The sequence below is a fragment of the Aricia agestis genome, chromosome 2 (assembly GCF_905147365.1).
Source record: "Aricia agestis chromosome 2, ilAriAges1.1, whole genome shotgun sequence".
Classification (NCBI taxonomy): Eukaryota; Metazoa; Arthropoda; class Insecta; order Lepidoptera; family Lycaenidae; genus Aricia; species Aricia agestis.
The window spans coordinates 7,358,444-7,378,042 of record NC_056407.1 but is presented as its reverse complement, the minus strand read 5'-3'; the positions used below and the strand labels follow the sequence as shown (position 1 = coordinate 7,378,042).

At 38.5% G+C, this 19,599-nt stretch overlaps 1 protein-coding gene across 4 annotated transcripts in view; it reads right to left on the bottom strand.

Annotated features, from left to right (window-relative positions):
* The window catches only part of LOC121739343 (lysosomal-trafficking regulator), a 77,571-nt gene that overhangs the window by 28,081 nt on the left and 29,891 nt on the right, over positions 1–19,599 (bottom strand). The window lies entirely within an intron of this gene.

Sequence of the window (19,599 nt, the reverse complement as noted above, 5' to 3'; positions counted from 1 at the left end):
ATAAACATTTACAAGCTGCTTATACAGTTCTAAATTAATTTTTTAGTCTCAATTTTTCTTTGTCGGCCAAACACAGAATTTTACATGTCTGCAAAATGCTAATGTGGTTTTAATCTTTTTTTGACCTCTATCTTAAGTTAAAAAGTTTTGCTACAGATTGATGCAAGGAAAACGAACATTTTCGCGCATGTAAGCGCAGCGTTCAATTTAATGGCGTCGCTCCGTTTTTACTTGCCCTGCTTACTAGACCTCAACGGAGTTAAATTCCGACTTGTTACAATAGTAACAAGTCGGAATTTAACACTGTCATAGAATACATTAGGTATTATACAAAACTGAACCGGTAAAATCCAAAACCGGTTTAACTTAAGTGGTTGTAACAGCTCCATATTATGTCCCGCTGCAAACTTTAGGTATTTTCACACACCCAATTCCGATCTCTGGTCATCATTGATAGTTAAGCAAAAAATGTTAGAAAAATCACGTTTGTTGTATGGGAGCCCTCCTTAAATATTTAATTTAAGTATTTGTTTTTAGTATTTGTTGTTATAGCGGCAACAGAAATACATAATCTGTGAAAATTTCATTTCTCTAGTTATTACCGTTCTTGAGTTACAGCCTGGAAACAGACGGACAGACATCGAAGTCTCAGTAATAGGGTCCTGTTTTTACTCTTTGGGTACGGAACCCTAAAAAGGAAGACCTAAAGGACTTGCATTACAGGTATTAGACAACAGAAATATACTTTATTCTTATATAAACTATACATTATATAGTTAAGATTTTTATTATACCTTTAAAAACTTTTTGTTCCGTTGGCAGGATTCGAACCCGCGTCCCCCGGATTAAGCTGCCAACCATTGGGCCACAGAGTTCGTCGATAATAATTCTTTGTTCTGTGTATAGATGGCATTTGAATCACGATTACATGAAGCGATGCGTCCATTTAATTATAATCTTAATGAAAAAAAAAGATGTAGTACTGCAGTGTGCGAGTCCACGTTTTCAACTTTAACTGCAATTAATAGGCCTCAAAGACTGTCAATGGGTCACGAAAGAATGGCTGGTATGGTATTTCTGGCCTTTGAAAAAAAAAAGAACAAAGTTGATCTGAACGAAGTTCTTCGCATTTTTAATAATATGGCGAATCGTAGAATTCAGCTGTTTTAAATATTTTATGTTATTTTATTATTAATTATTATTTTAATAAGTTTGCAGAAACAATAATAATCTAAATATATTTTTAGTCGTATCTATTGACTCGTATCACCCAACCCAACAATTAATTATTATTTCCTCACTCTCACTCACACGTGGATCGCTACATCCAGAAGTTTAATCATATTGTTCGCTTGTTCTTCGTAATTGAGGATTTAATAATATGTAGTTCTTAGATATTATAGTGCTCATGCTTTGTCACAGAATTTTTTTAAGTATCTAAGAATAACTATTGAATGAATTGAATACATCATTGACCTAGAGATAAATCAAAACAACAAATACTAAAAACAAAATAAAATCAATATTTAAGGATTCGTGTTTTTTGGCCTTTTTTGCTGCATATTGATATTAATGGCAACAGTAGGCACTGGACATTTTTGCGAAATCACTTAATTAATTAATAATACAATTAAAATAACATTTTTAAGGTGCAATACTTTTATTCACTTTACTTATGCACTTAAAATACAGGTGTGGCTCACTAATAACTATAATTAGGTATAATAACAACAAAGTACACAATCAAGTAGTGCAGCTTACGCTCGCGCGTCCCGACTGGCGCGGGGGTGCCGCGCTCGCCGGTGCATTCCAGGACGCTTCACCCCGCGGTGCCCCTTGACCTCGAGCCCCGATGCAACAAGATCGACTCGATTCGGCGGGCGTCGTTACAACTATTATTACGCGCACATACAAACAATAATAATAATTAACACACGCGCTACAAACTCCCCCTCTAGTTCGAACTAGCGTCCCGCGTTCGGACTAGCACTTACGAGGTCGCCCCCGCTTACGTTTGACCCTAACAGGTACTTCTAATTCGCCAACGTATGGCGTCAATTGTGACACGTGGTAACGTCCAATGCCTTCTAGAAGATACGTCGTGGGACTAACTACTCCACTGACACGATAGGGACCATCTCTCTTCGGAATAAACTTAACAGACTGCCCGGATCCGACACTGTTCGGTCCGTGAGTGTTTAAGAGGACTAAACTACCTACCTCGTAATCCGGTGGTGCTCTCCTACCTTTATCGGCGTACTTCTTCTGGATGGACTGGGCACGCTCGTGAACCTCTCGCGCGTCTACGAGTACTGTCGACAACCTGCGTAAGTATGGAGTAACATTAGGAACGAAATTATCGTTTTCCACAATAGCTCTCATATCTGATATCACGTCGGAAGGAGCTCGCAGCTCTCTTCCGAAGGTAAGGAATGACGGGGTAGAACCGGTGCTCGCCGTCGTTGCCGTGTTCATCGCAAACCTAATTGCGGGCAGGTGTTCGTCCCAGGAGCCGTGATCTCTCCCCACTAGGATAGCAAGCTGCGGCTTTAGGTCGCGGTTCTTCCTCTCTACGGGATTCGCCTCGGGATGATATAGAGGGGTCAGCGACTGTTTGATGCCGAATGTGTGGCAAACTTGCTGCATCACCTCAGCGACAAACTGCACTCCATTATCGCTAATCATCCTCCGTGGTACTCCGAATCTCAAGAATACCTCGCTTACCAGGGCAGCGGCACATTCCACGCTGGTGGCGTTCTCCAGGGCAAACAGCTCTGTCCATCGGGAACAGACATCCTCCACTATCAAAATCCAGCGGTTGCCTTTAGCTGTTCTCGGCAAAGGCCCAAACAAATCAACAGCGATGACCTCAAAGCGTCGGTTCGTCGCAGGCGTTTGGAGCAAGCCGGCAGGCTTCCTATTATCTGCCTTGTAGCGTTGGCACGCAGTACATCCTTTTATATAATTGGTAACGTATGTTCTCATACCCATCCAAAAGTACCGGGTCCTGATGCGTTGCAGGGTTCTCTCCACTCCGAAATGGCCTGCTGTGGGTGCGTCGTGAAACTCGGCGAGCACCTGCTCTCTCTCGTGTGCTGGAATCACAAGGCAAGCAGTATCAGCGTCATCGGCTTCGGGGGTACATCTATACAATACACCATCTGACATCAGGTACCCTTTTTCTGACCAATTCCTCCCCCTAAAGGGATCGTCGGTGGCCTCTAAATCTTCGATAATGTTCTTCAAGTCGGTATCTTTAAGCTGGCTCTCACGCACCTCTGCAGGAGTCTTGTGCGGTATGTCTACAGTGACAAAGCACACCTCGCAACTTTCCGCTCCACCGTTGCAACAGGGAGGGCGACTGAGAGTGTCTGCTATGACATTCACTCTACCAGGAGTATACTGTATCTGCAGGTTGTATGACTGCAGCGTCAGGGCCCACCTTGCTAGGCGGCCACTCGGTGTCTTTAAGCTCATCAGCCAGCGCAAGGGCTGATGGTCAGATTTAACAATTACCTCTGAACCTTCTATATAACCTCTGAACTTCGTCACAGCCCACACGACCGCCAAAGCTTCTCTTTCCGTGGTTGAGTAGTTTCTTTCCGCAGGTTGTAGCAGTCTGCTGGCGTACTCCACGGGCCGTTCGTCGGGGCCCTCCCCCTGCATCAGGACAGCTCCGAGGCAGTAGCCGCTACTGTCAGTCCTGAGGGAAAAAGGTTTAGCTTCATCAGCTTGTCGAAGAATAGGGGCAGTGACTAAAAGTCTTTTAATATGATCAAATGCAGCTTGCTGGCCATCAGTCCATTTCCAGGTACTACTCTTCTTTAAGAGGTCAGTCAACGGCTTAGCCAAGGCAGCATAGTTGGGTACAAAACGTCGGAACCAGCTCGACGTCGCCAAAAATCCTTTGAGCTGCTTCTCGTTCTTTGGAGCAGGCATTTCAGCAATAGCTGCAGTCTTATCCGGGTCAACGTGTAAACCGCCAGGAACAATAATATGGCCAAGGAATTTTACTGAGTCTCTGGCGAAACAACTCTTCTCACGGTTGACTCGCAGGTTGAACACCTCCAGCCTCCTGAAGACAGCTTCCAGGTCTTCCAGGTGCTGTTTGAAATCTGGGGACAAGACGATGAGGTCGTCGAGGTATCCTAAAATTGTCACGGGTCTGTTTCCACATGGGCTCTGCGATATCTCGGTCCCGCCGGTCTCATCTGTCACAATCGGTACGCTCAGGTTTGACTTAAACTGATCGATTAATCTCTGGAACGTAGCGCCTGAGTTGCGGAGGCCCATCGGCATCCTCTTGAACCGGTAAGTACCAGCTGGTGTTATAAATGCTGTCTTGTCCTTGTCCTCATCGTAGACACTTACTTGAAAATATCCAGAGCGGAGGTCGAGGGTGGTCATGTAGCTAGTGGTCTTAGCAGCGTGCAGTACGTCTTCTATGCGCGGCAGCGGGTATCGGTCCGGTTCCGTCACGGCATTGAGCTTCCGGTAGTCCACGCATAGTCGTACGCCGCCATCTTTCTTAGTGACCAGTACGACGTTTGCCGCCCAGGGCGACTCGCACTCCTCAATCACGTCTGCTTCCAGCAGCTTCTCCAGCTCGTTATTTAATAATTCACGTTTACCTTGTGACAAGCGGTACGGTGGTGAAGCTATAGGCTCCTGTCTCTCATCGACCCGAATGCGGTGAGACGCGTAGCTGGTCGGCGGTCCCCGGTCGGCAAACCGCTCAGCTTGACTGATGATCAGCTGGTTGAGCTGGGTCCTCTGAGCTGTCGACAGCTGCGTCGCTTCGTCGTTCCTCAACATCAGAGTGTTCTCTTCCAGCGTCAGCTGCATAGTCGAGGTGTAGCCGGCGTTAACTCGCGCTTCCCCCTTGAAGAATTGGAACTTCGCTCCAGGTGCGTCTGAAAAATGCCAACGTTCGTTTTTCAGGTCGAGTAATATACCTGCCTGCACAATGAAATCTTGCCCTAGAAGGGTCCTATTATTAGCTTCTGGGATTACTAAAAACTTGGTCGTAAACTCACGATTATTAAGATAAACTTTAGTCTCGCATAATAACACGTTGCTCACCTGTCGTGTCCCGTCGGCGAGACCAATCGTACGACGAACTTGCTTAAAACTTACTCCGTTGTTCAATAATATTTTATAAAGTCCTGGGCTGGCCAAGGACTCGGTGGCGCCGGTATCCAGCACAGCGACACCAACCTGCGAAAACACTTTAATCTTTATAACCGCGCGCGCCACCCCGGCGTCGCGCGTAACGGCCGTTTGAAAACTTACTTGATGGTCGGTCGAAGCGGTGCTCCTGCACGTCGGGCACTTGGAGCGAATCACACCTTCTTTACCACAACCATAACAAGAAATCGGTTTAGCTTTCACCTCGTCGGCATTGGGCGTTACGTTGCGTCTACATTCGTCGGTGGTATGACCAATTCTCCTACACGACGCGCAACGCGTTCTAACACGTTTAGACACGATATTATTTTTACTATCCGCATTACTAACGGTATTAGAATAAACATCGGCAACGGGCGCCTTTGGTACAAACTTACCCCCATCCGCGTTTAACGGGTTAACATTATAAACAGAGTGCCGTACATATCTAGCGCGCTCTAACAAACAATCTATGCTATCTATATTCTCGCGCGGCACGCACTTCCTAATACTATCACTTAACAGTCCATAAATTATGTCTATCTTCATTTTTTCGGGAACCTCGTACGGGAGTCGAGCGAAGTGGGCACGGATCTTCGACACGAAGGAATCGACGTGCTCGTCCTCTTGTTCTCGGGCGAAAATCTCGCGAAATATCCAATGGGCGGGACGTGGTGCGCCGAACATGTTACGTAGCCTTTTTATTGCGTCGTCCCACGTTTGTACGGTGGCTTTTATGCCTTGCCACCATACCGCAGCCTCTCCCGTTAGCAGCATAGGCATACCACGGAGCGCGATGTGGTCCGGTACATTCGCACACTCTTTGTACGTAACTATGTTATCGATAAATGCTTCTACGGCGTCGGCGTCGTTTTTCTTTCCGTCGAAGCGGGCGGTGCACGCGACGAAATTTCCTACCGTTGCTGTCGCCGGAGTCGGGGCGGGTGCTGCTTGTGTCTGTGACTGAAGACTTTGGATCACGCCGCTTAGAAGTGCGGTGAACTGGGCTTCTGACAATGTGGCGCCGGTATTCACGGGCGCGGGCGCCGCCATGTTAGCGTCAGTTTCTTCTGCACTCGCGTTTTCTTGTTGTCGCGTTTTCGGCATTTTTGTGGTCCGGCCACGAGTTGGGCGCCATTTTTAAGGTGCAATACTTTTATTCACTTTACTTATGCACTTAAAATACAGGTGTGGCTCACTAATAACTATAATTAGGTATAATAACAACAAAGTACACAATCAAGTAGTGCAGCTTACGCTCGCGCGTCCCGACTGGCGCGGGGGTGCCGCGCTCGCCGGTGCATTCCAGGACGCTTCACCCCGCGGTGCCCCTTGACCTCGAGCCCCGATGCAACAAGATCGACTCGATTCGGCGGGCGTCGTTACAACTATTATTACGCGCACATACAAACAATAATAATAATTAACACACGCGCTACACATTTATATTTAAAGGGGGCTCAATTACAAAAAAAACACAATTTGGCCTATTTTTTATCTATAACGGTACGAAACCCTTTGTGCACCACTCCGACTCGCACTTGACCGATTTTTTTTGCTTTGCTTCCGCCCTACCTGTAACCGACGCTGCCCTACCTCAAATTTGACTCTAGCTACAGCCCTGGGTCAGCCTAACACCATACTAATGAGTAATGGGTAGCACTCAATACAATATTATGGTAATAGAAACAAATAATTTTGTAGTGGAAATGCTATAATTTTACAGATCTATAATTAGTTAACGTCACAAATAAAAAAAATAAAAAATTCATCCTGCGAAAGTTTGGATGTATGGATGTATGGATGTGTGGATGTATGGATGTGTGGATGTATGGATGTGTGGATGTATGGATGTGTGGATGTATGGATGTTTGTTACTCTTTCACGCAAAAACTACTGAACGGATTTTAATAAAACTTTACAATAATATTAATAAATAGCTTATACATCAGACTAGCACATAGGCTACAATTTTAACCGACTTTCAAAATGGGGGAGGTGTTATGTTCGTTTTCTTATATTCAACGATTACTCCGCCGTTTGTTAACCGATTTAAAAAAAAATCTTTTGGTATATAGGGTATCATCCCAATATTCACAAAAGTGGTGATCTGATGAAGGATCCATAAGTAATCGAGGGAACTCCTCAAAACTTATAGGGAAACATGTCGACGCCCCCACCGAATAAACGGACAATCGTAAAAATGAAAATGTTCAGGAGAGCCGAAAAACTGATTTTTGTAACTCCGTCAAAAAAAAAGCATCAAAGACTTTTTATACCTCAAATGAAAGCTATTTTTTTGTCTATCTTGCTATCTTAACAATATTTAATTACCACCGAAGGTTTTTATTTAATAAAGCAAAACACAACTTATCGTTCTGGTGTAGGTCAAGCTCTGAACATTATTGTCTATTGCATGATTATTCGGGTAATTTTGCGTTTCGACTTCAATAAAATGCACATATAACATTTCATTGCAATATTCTTCGGGGAAATTGTTTGGGATAAGAATATTGGTAAGCACCTATTACTTTACTATTCGGTGATTAAAAAATATTGTACACTTTATAATTAAAGTCATTGTCGTTTATTCCAATAATTTTCTATTATAGGTTAAATAAATATAATATGTATTTTTATTTTAATACATTCCTTATTCGATGACATAAATGACATTCTTGCAATCGAAACAGCGGGGCTAAAATGGTAACTTTTAGCAATTCCTCTCAATCAATTCAGCGACGATACCTATTACGAGCAATATCGTCGGTGATTCATCTAATTTTGTAAAATAACGTCCTACGTCAACGGCAATTCAATTCATTAGCAGATTCATAATTGAAACTGTATTGCCATTCTGAAAAACATAAAAACGAACATGACCGGTTTTTTTTCTGCATATTTTATTTATGATTTTATGAATGATCCACGAAATATTTGATATAATTGTTATATTTTATGTATTAAACTGTACATTTCTTATATATTTGTTCATTAAAATCATTTTATAACTAAAAACAAAATGTTGTTTAATAAATAATAATTTCACCATATTCTTCAAATATCGTTATATTTTCGTAACGTTACTGCCGCAAGGGCATTTATGCCCATATAACAATATGAAAAGTTAACCGATACTTGAAATTATTAATTATATGGAAACATAATATGGTGATTTTGATTTAAAGAGAAGTATCCTAAGCATATGCTACCATACCAATAAGATTTTGCACCAAGGTATGCTATAGTTCCGAAGATACTAAGAGAACTCCGGATTCCTTATAGATAAAAGTTTGGGGGTTCCGGCGTTGTTTTACGAAGAAAGCATATTATTATGCTACTATGTAAATTACATTCATCATCATCATCATCACTACCATCACACCACAGACCAATTATAGATAAGACTCTTGAATCCCATAAAAAACAGCGTGTCTGCAGTTTTTAGTTCTCATCTGAACGACAGATGGCGTTGGGTGTATCAAATTAGCCTAACAAATAAAAAATACAATAAATAAATGCACCATCTAGTAGACTATTTTTAAAACACGTTCACAAACTGCAAAATTCTCCCAAAGATGTCGCTGATTAATTTTAATCGGAAATGTCATTTATTAAAGCTTTCTTAACTCTTTTAGTTTTTGGCTCTTTTAAAATATCTATATTTTTTTTATAAATAGAGATACAAAAAAAATAGATTTTTTTTTATTCCGTCGGCGGGATTCGAACCCACGACTCCCGGCTTGAGCTACCAATGCGCTCATCCATCTGTTTTTCTGACATTATGTATTTCTATTGCCGCTATAATACTAAATACTAACAACAAAATAAATTAAATATTTAAGGCGGGCTATATGTAGCTTCACTCTGCATCCTCTATCAGTTGTATCACGGGGAGTGCTCTGAGGAATTGTTCGAAACCATACCTCCTGCAACTTTTCTCCATCGCCCCACGCGAAAAATATACTTACCATCCTCATCACCTTGATGAGTGGCAGTGCATTTTTCGCGTAACTTTCTGCCGCGCACTGTAAAACTCTGGAACGAACTGTCACCAGCAGTATTTCCCGACCTATCCGACCTGCAAACCTTCAAGAAGAGAGCGTATTCCCTCTTAAAAGGCCGGCAACGCACCTGCAGCTCTTCTGATGTTGCGAGTGACCATGGGCGACGGTAGTTGCTTTTCATCAGGTGACTCACGACTCACAAAATTACGCTCGTTTGGCCTCACCCTAAGGGTTCCTTGTTGACTACGGAACCCTAAAATATGCGTCATGTCAATTTTTTTTATGAAATAAGGGGGCAAACGAGCAAACGGGTCACGGCTCACGGTTCACGTAATAATTAAATTAATCAACAATCTTGCGCGTAAATAAATAGTACGAGCACACCCGCGTGCACTGTGCAGTGTTCGCTGTAAATAAGAACAAGTATGACATGTCCGTGTTCGCGTGGAATGGCGCGTAATTTCAAACGCGGTACAAGATGGTAAGTATAGATGTCCGCATCTAGCACAGTAAAATTTAATACAGACAGACAGACGGCCTGACAAACCGAAACTATAAGGGTTCCTTGTTGACTACGGAGCCCTAAAAAGTAGGTAAGCACAAATCTTGCGAAAAAATTTTGGTGCTCGAAGTTGGGCTTTGAGTGAGATTTCGTGCGTCTACTAACATGAACGGAAGGCGTCGTTGCATACCAAAAATTACCGTTAAAAATATCAGTATTAATAACGTTATTTTTATACCTATAGGTATCTTAAAAATGTTACCCACAGACTTGTTTGAATATTAACGAAATGTGTCGGGTCGAACTGGCAACGTCGCATACCAGAAAATAACGATATTTTTACCGGTAATAATAACGGCATTTTTTAAACTATATTTAAATGCTATGTTACCTACTAGATATCGTTAAAAATATCTTATAAAAATAACGGTACGTAACGGTAATTTTTCTAGTAATCGATAACGTTATGAAGCCATGCTATATGCTGGCAACATTTTTTACTTTAGTCATGTTTGTATACATAAACTTATAATGCAGTATATTATAAGTTTATGTTTGTATACAAACTTCAAAGTTTTGAAACCGATTTTGTAATTTTAAATTTCTTTAGTTAAACAATTTCTATAATGTATTACGATCATAAACTTATAATATACTGTCGTATAAGTTTATGATTACGACATATGAATAGTTCTAAGATCAAAGATGACGTTTAAAGTAACATTTGATGATTCTGCTATTTGACAGAAAAGCAATTCGGATTTATTGGACCATTTTTACGACTTTTCATAGAAAAATGTCAAACAAATGAATTGCTTAGTACGAATCATTAAATGAATTGCACGTTAAGAGAATTTTAAAAATGAATCGTAAATGATTCATTGTATGATTCAACTAAGCGACCATTTTAGCCCCGCAGCTCTTGGTTAAAAAAAGCACTCTGGAGACTGGCTCTATCATTTTAGTAGTACTTATAATCATTGCAGTTAATTAAAATGTTAATCATAACCCTCATCGCCACCAGAGTATCAGAGTTGGTGTCACAATAATCAATATCATATTATGTTCTAATAAAATGAATGATAATGGAAGGAAATTGCTTTAGACAGTCTTCCGAGAGCATCATAGGCCTTTCTTATATGACGGTGCTTTAATCGTCGACTTCTGTCTACATCGTAATGCAATTCAATGTAATCAGGATCAATATGTTAAAAACTTCTCAAGTTACAATACAATACAATATTCACACAACACGCTATAACAGCACATCTTATAGTAGCTAGCAATCGCAATCCTAATTAAATACTGAATTGGGTCCCATTAGGATCTGCAGGACAACATCCACGAATAATGTTTGACTGTCTGACAGCTGTTTCCAGGCGTAAAACTGTAACAAGTGCTGTCGTGACAGTTTTAAGCACTTCTTAGGAGTCTTTGCGAAAGAAGAAGATATCTAAATATGTTCTCGTTAATTTGTAACAGATGCTGCTTATCGGCCACGATTAGTTTATTTTGTAGCAAGTATTGCCCATACATCCTTGTTTGTAAGAAAACCCGCATGTGGATTACAAAAATCGAAACAGATTATGATTATATCTCATGAAAACTGAAGAAGACGGATTCCTTTAATAGCCGTAAAGTATAAAATAAAATATGAGCAATATACCTAATTTAACGAATATTAGGAAGGACTTTACCACTTGATGTCTTCCAAAACGACGACGTTCTTAAGTCTATGACGACTTAAGACATCCAAAAAAGCTAGCCAGGGACAGTCAGACATTCTTATTTTTTTAATGAAGAAAGTCTGACAATTCCTGACTCTTCGGTCCTGTCTTCTGCGATGACTGATCTGATGCTTGTCTGAGACTGGAGGCTGGAGGTGAGTGGACTGAGATGATCACCGCGATATGATGGTCGTCCGACTCAGATTCTACAAGTTGTCCAAAATAAAACCCAACGAATATGCCTTTATGCCCCAAAAGGTGCACCGAAGACGCCCTCTATAGGTTATTGAACTACATCAAAAAGAAGAGAGAGAAGGAGAAAATTTCTGTTGTGGTATCGCTGGACACAGAGGGGGCCTTCGACAATGCTTGGTGGCCAGCTGTAAAGGTTCGGTTAGCTGAAGTTAGGTGTCTGGGGAACCTAAGGCGGGTGTTCAGCGGCTAACTGAGTGGAAGGAGAGGAGGACCCCACAATAGCACATTGTCTGATTATTCGGTGGGGACGTCGATGTGGTGACTTTGGTTTCGTGAGAAGTATTCTAAGCATATGCTACCAACAAGTAAGATTTTGCACCGAGATATACCTTGTTCGGAATCTACCGTGGTTCGGAAGGTGCTGAGAGAACTCCTGATTCTTTATAGATACAAGTTTGGGAGTTTCGGTTAGTTGTTTTAAGAACAGAAAGCATATGCTACTATGCAAATTAGATTCATCATCATCATCATCACTACCATATACCATTTCATAGTCTTTTAGATCGAGACTCGAGTTTGTCAAGCGATAATTTAAAAAAATCTATACCCACCTAATATTATAAACCTGAAGAGTATGTTTGCTTGAACGCGTCAATCTTCCTGAGATTGACGCGTCCGATTTAAAAACTTATCTCAGTGTTAGATAGATAATTTATCGAGTAAGACTATAGGCTATATAATATCATCACGCTAAGACTAATACGACCGAAGAAACTCAGGAAAATGTGGGAAAAACGGGGGAAATATTTTTTATGGGAAAATGTACGTTTTCTGTAAAATTCATAATTTACGCGGGCGAAGCCGCGCGGGACATCTAGTATTACAATAATTCATTATTGTAATATGAATTTCTATTTATTATTATTATTTAAATTTTATATTTATTATTCGAATTCTGACTACGAGTAGATTTCCAGTTCATTTCAGGAGTTTTGGCAAGCTCTGGAAGCTTTTATAAATAGTTTTAGTACAAGTTACGAAACCCTTTACTTATCCAAAAATAAAGAAGTAAATATAAGTGTCCGGACTCCCGCCTCCCGTGGCGTGTTTTCGTATCTATTTTAAACAGGATGTTAATCCTACGAAATCTTAATAACAATGTTTTTTTTTATCTTCGTTGGATAAAGGCAATTAAATACTAAAAGACAAAGCGAAAATTTTTATGAAGACGTTTCGTCGCGCGTAACGACGAAGCCAGCTAACTACTCAAATGCGCAGTTTGAACTTTATAAGCCAGGTCACGGGCACTGGATAGTCTATATATAGATTAGTTTATTACTATAACAGAGTACTTGCGAGATTATGGAGTAAGAACCCGAAGCCTTCTTAGCTCCATAGCTAAATAAGTTAATCTCTCGAGTCGATACTGCATTAACCTGATAGAACATAGCAATTCAGTATCGGCACAGAATATATATATATTAGTAGTACCAACAGAAGTCAAACCCGTTTAAAAAAATAACAACTCTTGCTGCGATACTATAAAGTTCAAATTCCGACCGCGCAGTGCTAGGTGCCTACAATTATATTTGCCTACACGTGCGCTCTCTTTCTATCGCGTAAGAGGTACCCTTTCTGACGAAATCAAGATTGTCACCTTTTAGAAAATAAAATAATCTTCTTTTAATTACCTACTCTAGCTACTAAAAGCAAACTTTTTTATAGTAATAATCAAATTTTAGTAACCCAACGTATATTTTATAATAGTTTTATATTCGATTATAGCTGTGTAGGAGCTGGTCAGGAATTTTAAAACAACTTAAACATAGTAACTTGTGTTTATTTATGTGTAGTATTCGGTTTGTTTGTAACAAATTGGTTTATTTGCTATGTTTGTGTATTTTTTTAAATCTTTTTTTTGTATTTTAAAGTCTTAAATTACTTTATTGAAATATTTCTTTGACTTTTTTCAATTGTTCATATTTATCAGATTAATAATGATTCTGTCACAGCGGTTACATCAGTACGTAGATAGGTATATGCACCGCTCGCTTGTGAGTCCCTTGTGATCTGCCCCTTTAAAGAGGTACTTCCAGTTCGATACCTAAAGGCGCGAGTGGGACAGGCCTGGTATCGGTTTAGTATAGTCTTGCTGTCTGTGAGCATCTAGCTAAAGGTCTACCATAATATGTCTACTCAAATATTACTCAAGTCAGAAAGGGATTTTCTAGTCTACCCTCGCCTAATTAAGGTTATGGCAGGCCTGTCCCACTCACGCCTTTAGGTTATATTACTAATATATATACTGTGGAGGTTAGTTAGAAGTCCAAAATCGTTCTGCGAATGGTTGCCGTCCATGGTACGCCGTATGCAGCCATTCTGAATTGAAGGCTCGTGTGGTGAGATATATACATAATATTTTATTTGTCACGTTGACAATAGTACAGGTTCTTAGAACAATTTTTTTTATTACTATCGAGCTAATTTTTCGTGAGTAGCTTCATTTTGATAAGAAAAACATTTAATTTGCTCTGCGAAAATTCTCGAAAGAGGTAGCTAACAGATATAGAGAGGATTTAATAAGTATTTCGATTTGATGGTCCTAAAATATGGATTGTTCTATTTGTAGGACAATGCAATTGTTCATCTAAGACAAGGTTTATCATCTTGATTTTGCAGGACGCAAATAACTAACACGTTCATTAAGCCATCAAGCAATTAATATAACCTACTTTGAAGCACGATAGTCGATCAACGACATAATGTTATATTATACACACTAATAAAATAACATCAAATTGTTAGCTAGCTAATTCACATTTTTCTACAATTTTTAAAAGCAAAATAAGACAGACGATCCTAATGATACCTAATAAATATTACAACGTAAAGGGACGGAAAACATTAAAATTAATGACCCAAAGATTGGGTTGCTAAGCAAGCGAGCCGATAGGGTCTAGGAAAGGGCACCAAAAGGACGAATGAAAAGGCTTTTAAAACATATCGCTATTGTAAACGTGACGCTGACACTTGACAGGCGTAGGTGTCGTCTAAACCGGTTATAAATATATAGTTGTTACAGCACCTTGGAACAGTGTGGGTAAAGAATACCAAAACACAATAATAATAATTATGGTAATTATGCAAACTGTGAGACTTTTATAGGTGTAATTTATTTATTCCGTTATGTTGATATCCGCGGCTAGTCGTGGCCTACTAGGAAATATTTGTGCTGTTTTAGATAGTAATCATAGGTGTATTTATTATGTATAAGATTCGCTAAGTTTACGAATCAGAAAATGCGCATCATCCATTAAAATATTACAATGTCTAAACCTGTCTAGTTTTCTGTCTAGGTATCTGTTGATTATGTTGCCTCTTCACTTTTTAACCACTAGCATGATTTTTTATATATATATATATATATATATATATATATATATATATATATATATATATATATATATATATATATATATATATATATATATATATATATATATATATTATTATTAAACAAACTAAATACAACAATAATATAATAATATCATACCTGTAAAAATAAGAGAAACGACAATTACGTTTATTGTTATTCCTCCGATAAAATATTAAAATATTTTTAACACAGATCGTTTCTCTTAAAACATTTTTTTCAACTTACTTCAAAGTTCATATCAAATAAATATAACAAGAAACACCTAAGAGGTAAACTTTCATAACTACTAATATAAGGTGGCATTCATAAATTAAGTATTTAGGGTATGTCAAAATATTCCCAAAAAAACGTCTCAAGCAATTTATGGACGCCCCTTATCATATTCCGATGTGAATGAATTTCCTTCAAACAACAAAGTCAAGAAATTATAGACATAACCTTGAGGGGAACTTCAAAACATTATAACATACTAGCTGTTGCCCGCGACTTCGTCCGCGTGGACTTCAGTTTATAGCGCGCGATGTCAAAATTGGTGTCAAAAGCTTTTATAAAAAAAACCCTGGTACCCCTTAAATCAAAACAGCTGTGCAGTGTGCACACAATAAGTATTTCATTTTTTTATAATATTAAACTTTATATTTTATGCCAAATTTTAAAGCTTATTTAGCCCAGCAATAACTTTACCCATAAACTATTTATCACTGATAGTAAAACGTAGTGATTATATTCTCTTTGATTGATAGCTTTAAGGTTACGTCACTACATAGATAAAGTACTGAGTTATTTAGGGTGGATTCGACCAAACTGGAGTAAAATTTTACTCGAGTATAACTGTCTCCTAATCTAAGAGTAAGCTGGTTTTGCGTTTTTCCAACTTCTCATCCAAAAATGAGGTAATTACGCGGGAGTAAATATTACACGGGCTATTTTGGCGGAGTAAATATTAAACTGAGAATAGTTGCACAACTGGGTTCAACTGTCACGGTCGGTGTCATTGTGAACTATAATTGACATTTTATTTCATACTCTTTGAGTAACTTGGTAAAATGCAAACGATAATACCCTAGAGTAAATTAAAGGAGTAAAATTATTCTCATGATAGTTATACTCGTGTAACTTAAAGTTTGGTGGAATCGGGCCTTAATAACGTAGAATAGATAAAACAATCGAAAAAAATCGAAACTTGGATGTAAGATGATACCACCTCTTATAGAAAGACTTTTGAGCGAGCGTCAGCGCGATGTAGAAGACGCACGGCGCCATCTATTATGACTTTTGGAACTAACTTAATTTGAACAAATTTACGCATTTTCACCCCCTTACAACCCTTTTTTCCAGTAAAAAAGTAGCCTATGTCCTTTCTCAGGCTTAAGACTATCTGTATACGAAATTTCATTACAATCAGTTCTGTAGTTTTGGCGTTTGGCGTGAAAGCGAGACAGACAGACTGACAGAGATACTTTCGCATTTATAATATTAGTATAGGTTATGTGCACACTGCACCGCTGTTTTTGGGTAAATTGATTAATTAAGGGCCGCGCTCACGCCGCACTACACCTGAATGGCAGCGGCGAAGCGAGCACTTTCAGCGCTGCCATTCCGGTGTAGCGCGGCCCTAGGGGTACCACTAACCAGGGTTTTAAAAAGTTTTTGAATTTGACACAAATTTTGTTGACACCGCGCGCTATAAACTAAAGTCCACGCGGACGAAGTTGCGGGCAACAACTAGTTATGAATAAAAACAATATAATAAAGTAGGTATGATTAGTTCTGTAATCTGTTACAATGAAGTAAAATATAAAACGCCATCTGTTTTCATATATTAGAATTAAAATGTTCATTGCAATGATATAATATTTTCTGGATGGAATATAGGCCAACACGGTACACTCGAACTCCTTTATTTTAGAGCGCCTTCTGTTGTCAACTTGTCACATAATTAGAAATGCAGTAGGAATTCTATAAGATAAGATAGATTGATTATTATTATACCAAGTGATAATATTTTTAAACATAATATTCTAACATTTCTAACGTATTAAAAACTATAAACAAAAACATAATAAGTATGATTAGTTCTCTGTTACAATGAAGTAAAAAATAAAACGCCATCTTTGTCATATATTAGAACTAAAAATATGTTCATTGCATCGATATATTTCTGGATTTTTTACAACATTATACATAAAATATATTTAAGATTTTTTAAATATTATTATGATACATAATTATTATATAATATTTAATACACATCCAAGACCCAAAAACATTGAAAACTTTTTGTTCCGCCTGCGGGACTGGAACCCAGGACCCCCCGGAAGAGCGCTGACCACGCGCTTAACCACATGAGCCATCGGCAATAAAAACGACATCTGCTGTCACATGTAAGAACTACAATACGAATTAATTTTCATCGATATTCTCATGGAAATAAGATATTTTCCCACACCAAAATGTAGCCTATGTCCTTTCTCAGGCTCTAGAATAGCTGTATAAAAAATTTCATTGCAATCGGTTCAGTAGTTTTGCCGTGATAGCGAGACAGACAGACGGAGATACTTTCGCATTTATAATATTAGTATAGATTAAACTTGGTATAATTAGCATAGCGAGGTCTTACTATTGCACCATCATTAAATGTGAGATACAAGTAACATGTACTTAACTGTTCTGTTTCTCAAGGAATATGATATTTTGTTCCGGTCATCATAAACAACTAGTTGTCTACTACAATCTTTTTGATATTGTTTCTATAATCTATTGGAAAAACATCCGACTTTTAACGATGGAAACACTATAATTTTTGGTGTCGTGTCGAGCCAAGTTCAAGGAACAGAACTGGCGACTGGCGAGCAGCACCGTGTGTGTATATCACACGAACCATTTCGACACAATTTTTTGTTTTCACCCCCTCATAACTCAAAAACTTAAAACATTTCGGCTAGTACATAACTATTACTGTTACAATTTCTTAATCTGTGCTTTAGTCGATACATTTTAACAGCTAAACAAATAAAGTATCTAACGTAGGTGAAAACATCAACAAATTTGTAATTATGCAAGAAAAGGTTTGCGATGACTGCGTTTGTTTTTATAAAGTTCAAACTTTAAGACCTTGCAAATGTAGATTTTTTGAGTCTAGAGACCTAAAATATACTCGGGAGTTGGTGCTAAGATACAAGATGTTGTTACCTGGTAAATTTATTGATTCAATATAATAATATGATATGGCTTAACAATAAGCACATGTGATAATATTTTATAACAATATCTTTTTTTTTTCAATTTCTTACAATACATGTTTAACTGCCTAATTAGCAACAATGTTGGTCCGAAAATTCAAGTGCTTTTTAGGGTTCCGTACCCAAAGGGTAAAAACGGGACCCAATAGGGTTCCGATTTTTTTTGTAATAAGTAAAAGTTAGTAATAATTAGAAGTCTTAGTGATTACTAAGACTTTTAATCTGTCCGTCTGTATGTCTGTCTCCAGGCTATAACTTAAAAACGGTAATAGTTAGAGAGTTGAAACTTTCACAGATTATGTAGGTATATCTGTTGCCGCTATAACAACAAATACTAAAAATAAACTAAAATTAATATTTAAGGGGGGCTCCCATACAACACACGTTTTTGTTCTATATGAATGAATGAAAGTTCTTAATTGCACCAAAAACAACCATGACATATAACAGAACTTAGTAACTATTGAGTAGAGAGTACAAAAGGTCCTATATCAATAACTAGTTGTCCCGCGCGGCTTCGCCCGCGTAAATTAGGTATTTCACAGAAACCGTACATTTTCGAATAAAAATAACTATAAATACTCCTTTCACGTGGTCTACTCTATATAAGTGCCAAATATTGCTATAAAAATTGCTCCAGTAGTTCGTGAGATAAACCCTTTCTAATATTTTCCCCGTTTTTACCACATTTTCCTGAGTTTCTTCGGTCGTATTAGTCTTAGCGTGATAATCCATACTAATATTATAATTAATGCGAAAGTATCTCTGTCTGTCTGTCTGTCTGTCTTGCTTTCACGCAAAAACTACCGAACCGATTGTAATGAAATTTTGTATACAGTTATTCTAGAGTCTGAGAAAGGACATAGGCTACATTTTGATGTGGGAAAATATCTTATTTCTATGAAAATATAGATGAAAATGAATTCGCATTGCGCGTGGCCAGCGCTCATCCCGGGGGTCCTGGGTTCGAGTCCCGCAGGCGGAACAAAAAGTTTTCAATGTTCCTGGGTCTTGGATGTGTATTAAAATAAAATTTCAAAAATCTTAAACATATTTTATGTATAATATTATAAAAAATCCAGAAATATATCGATGGAATGAACATTTTAGTTCTAATACGATTCAACAGATGGCGTTTTATTTTTTACTTTATTGTAACACTAGCTGTTGCCCGCGACTTCGTCCGCGTGGACTTCAGTTTATAGCGCGCGATGTCAACAAAATTGGTGTCAAAAGCTTTTATAAAAAAACCCTGGTACCCCTTAAATCAATACAGCTGTGCAGTGTGCACACGATAAGTATTTCATTTTTTTATATTAAACTT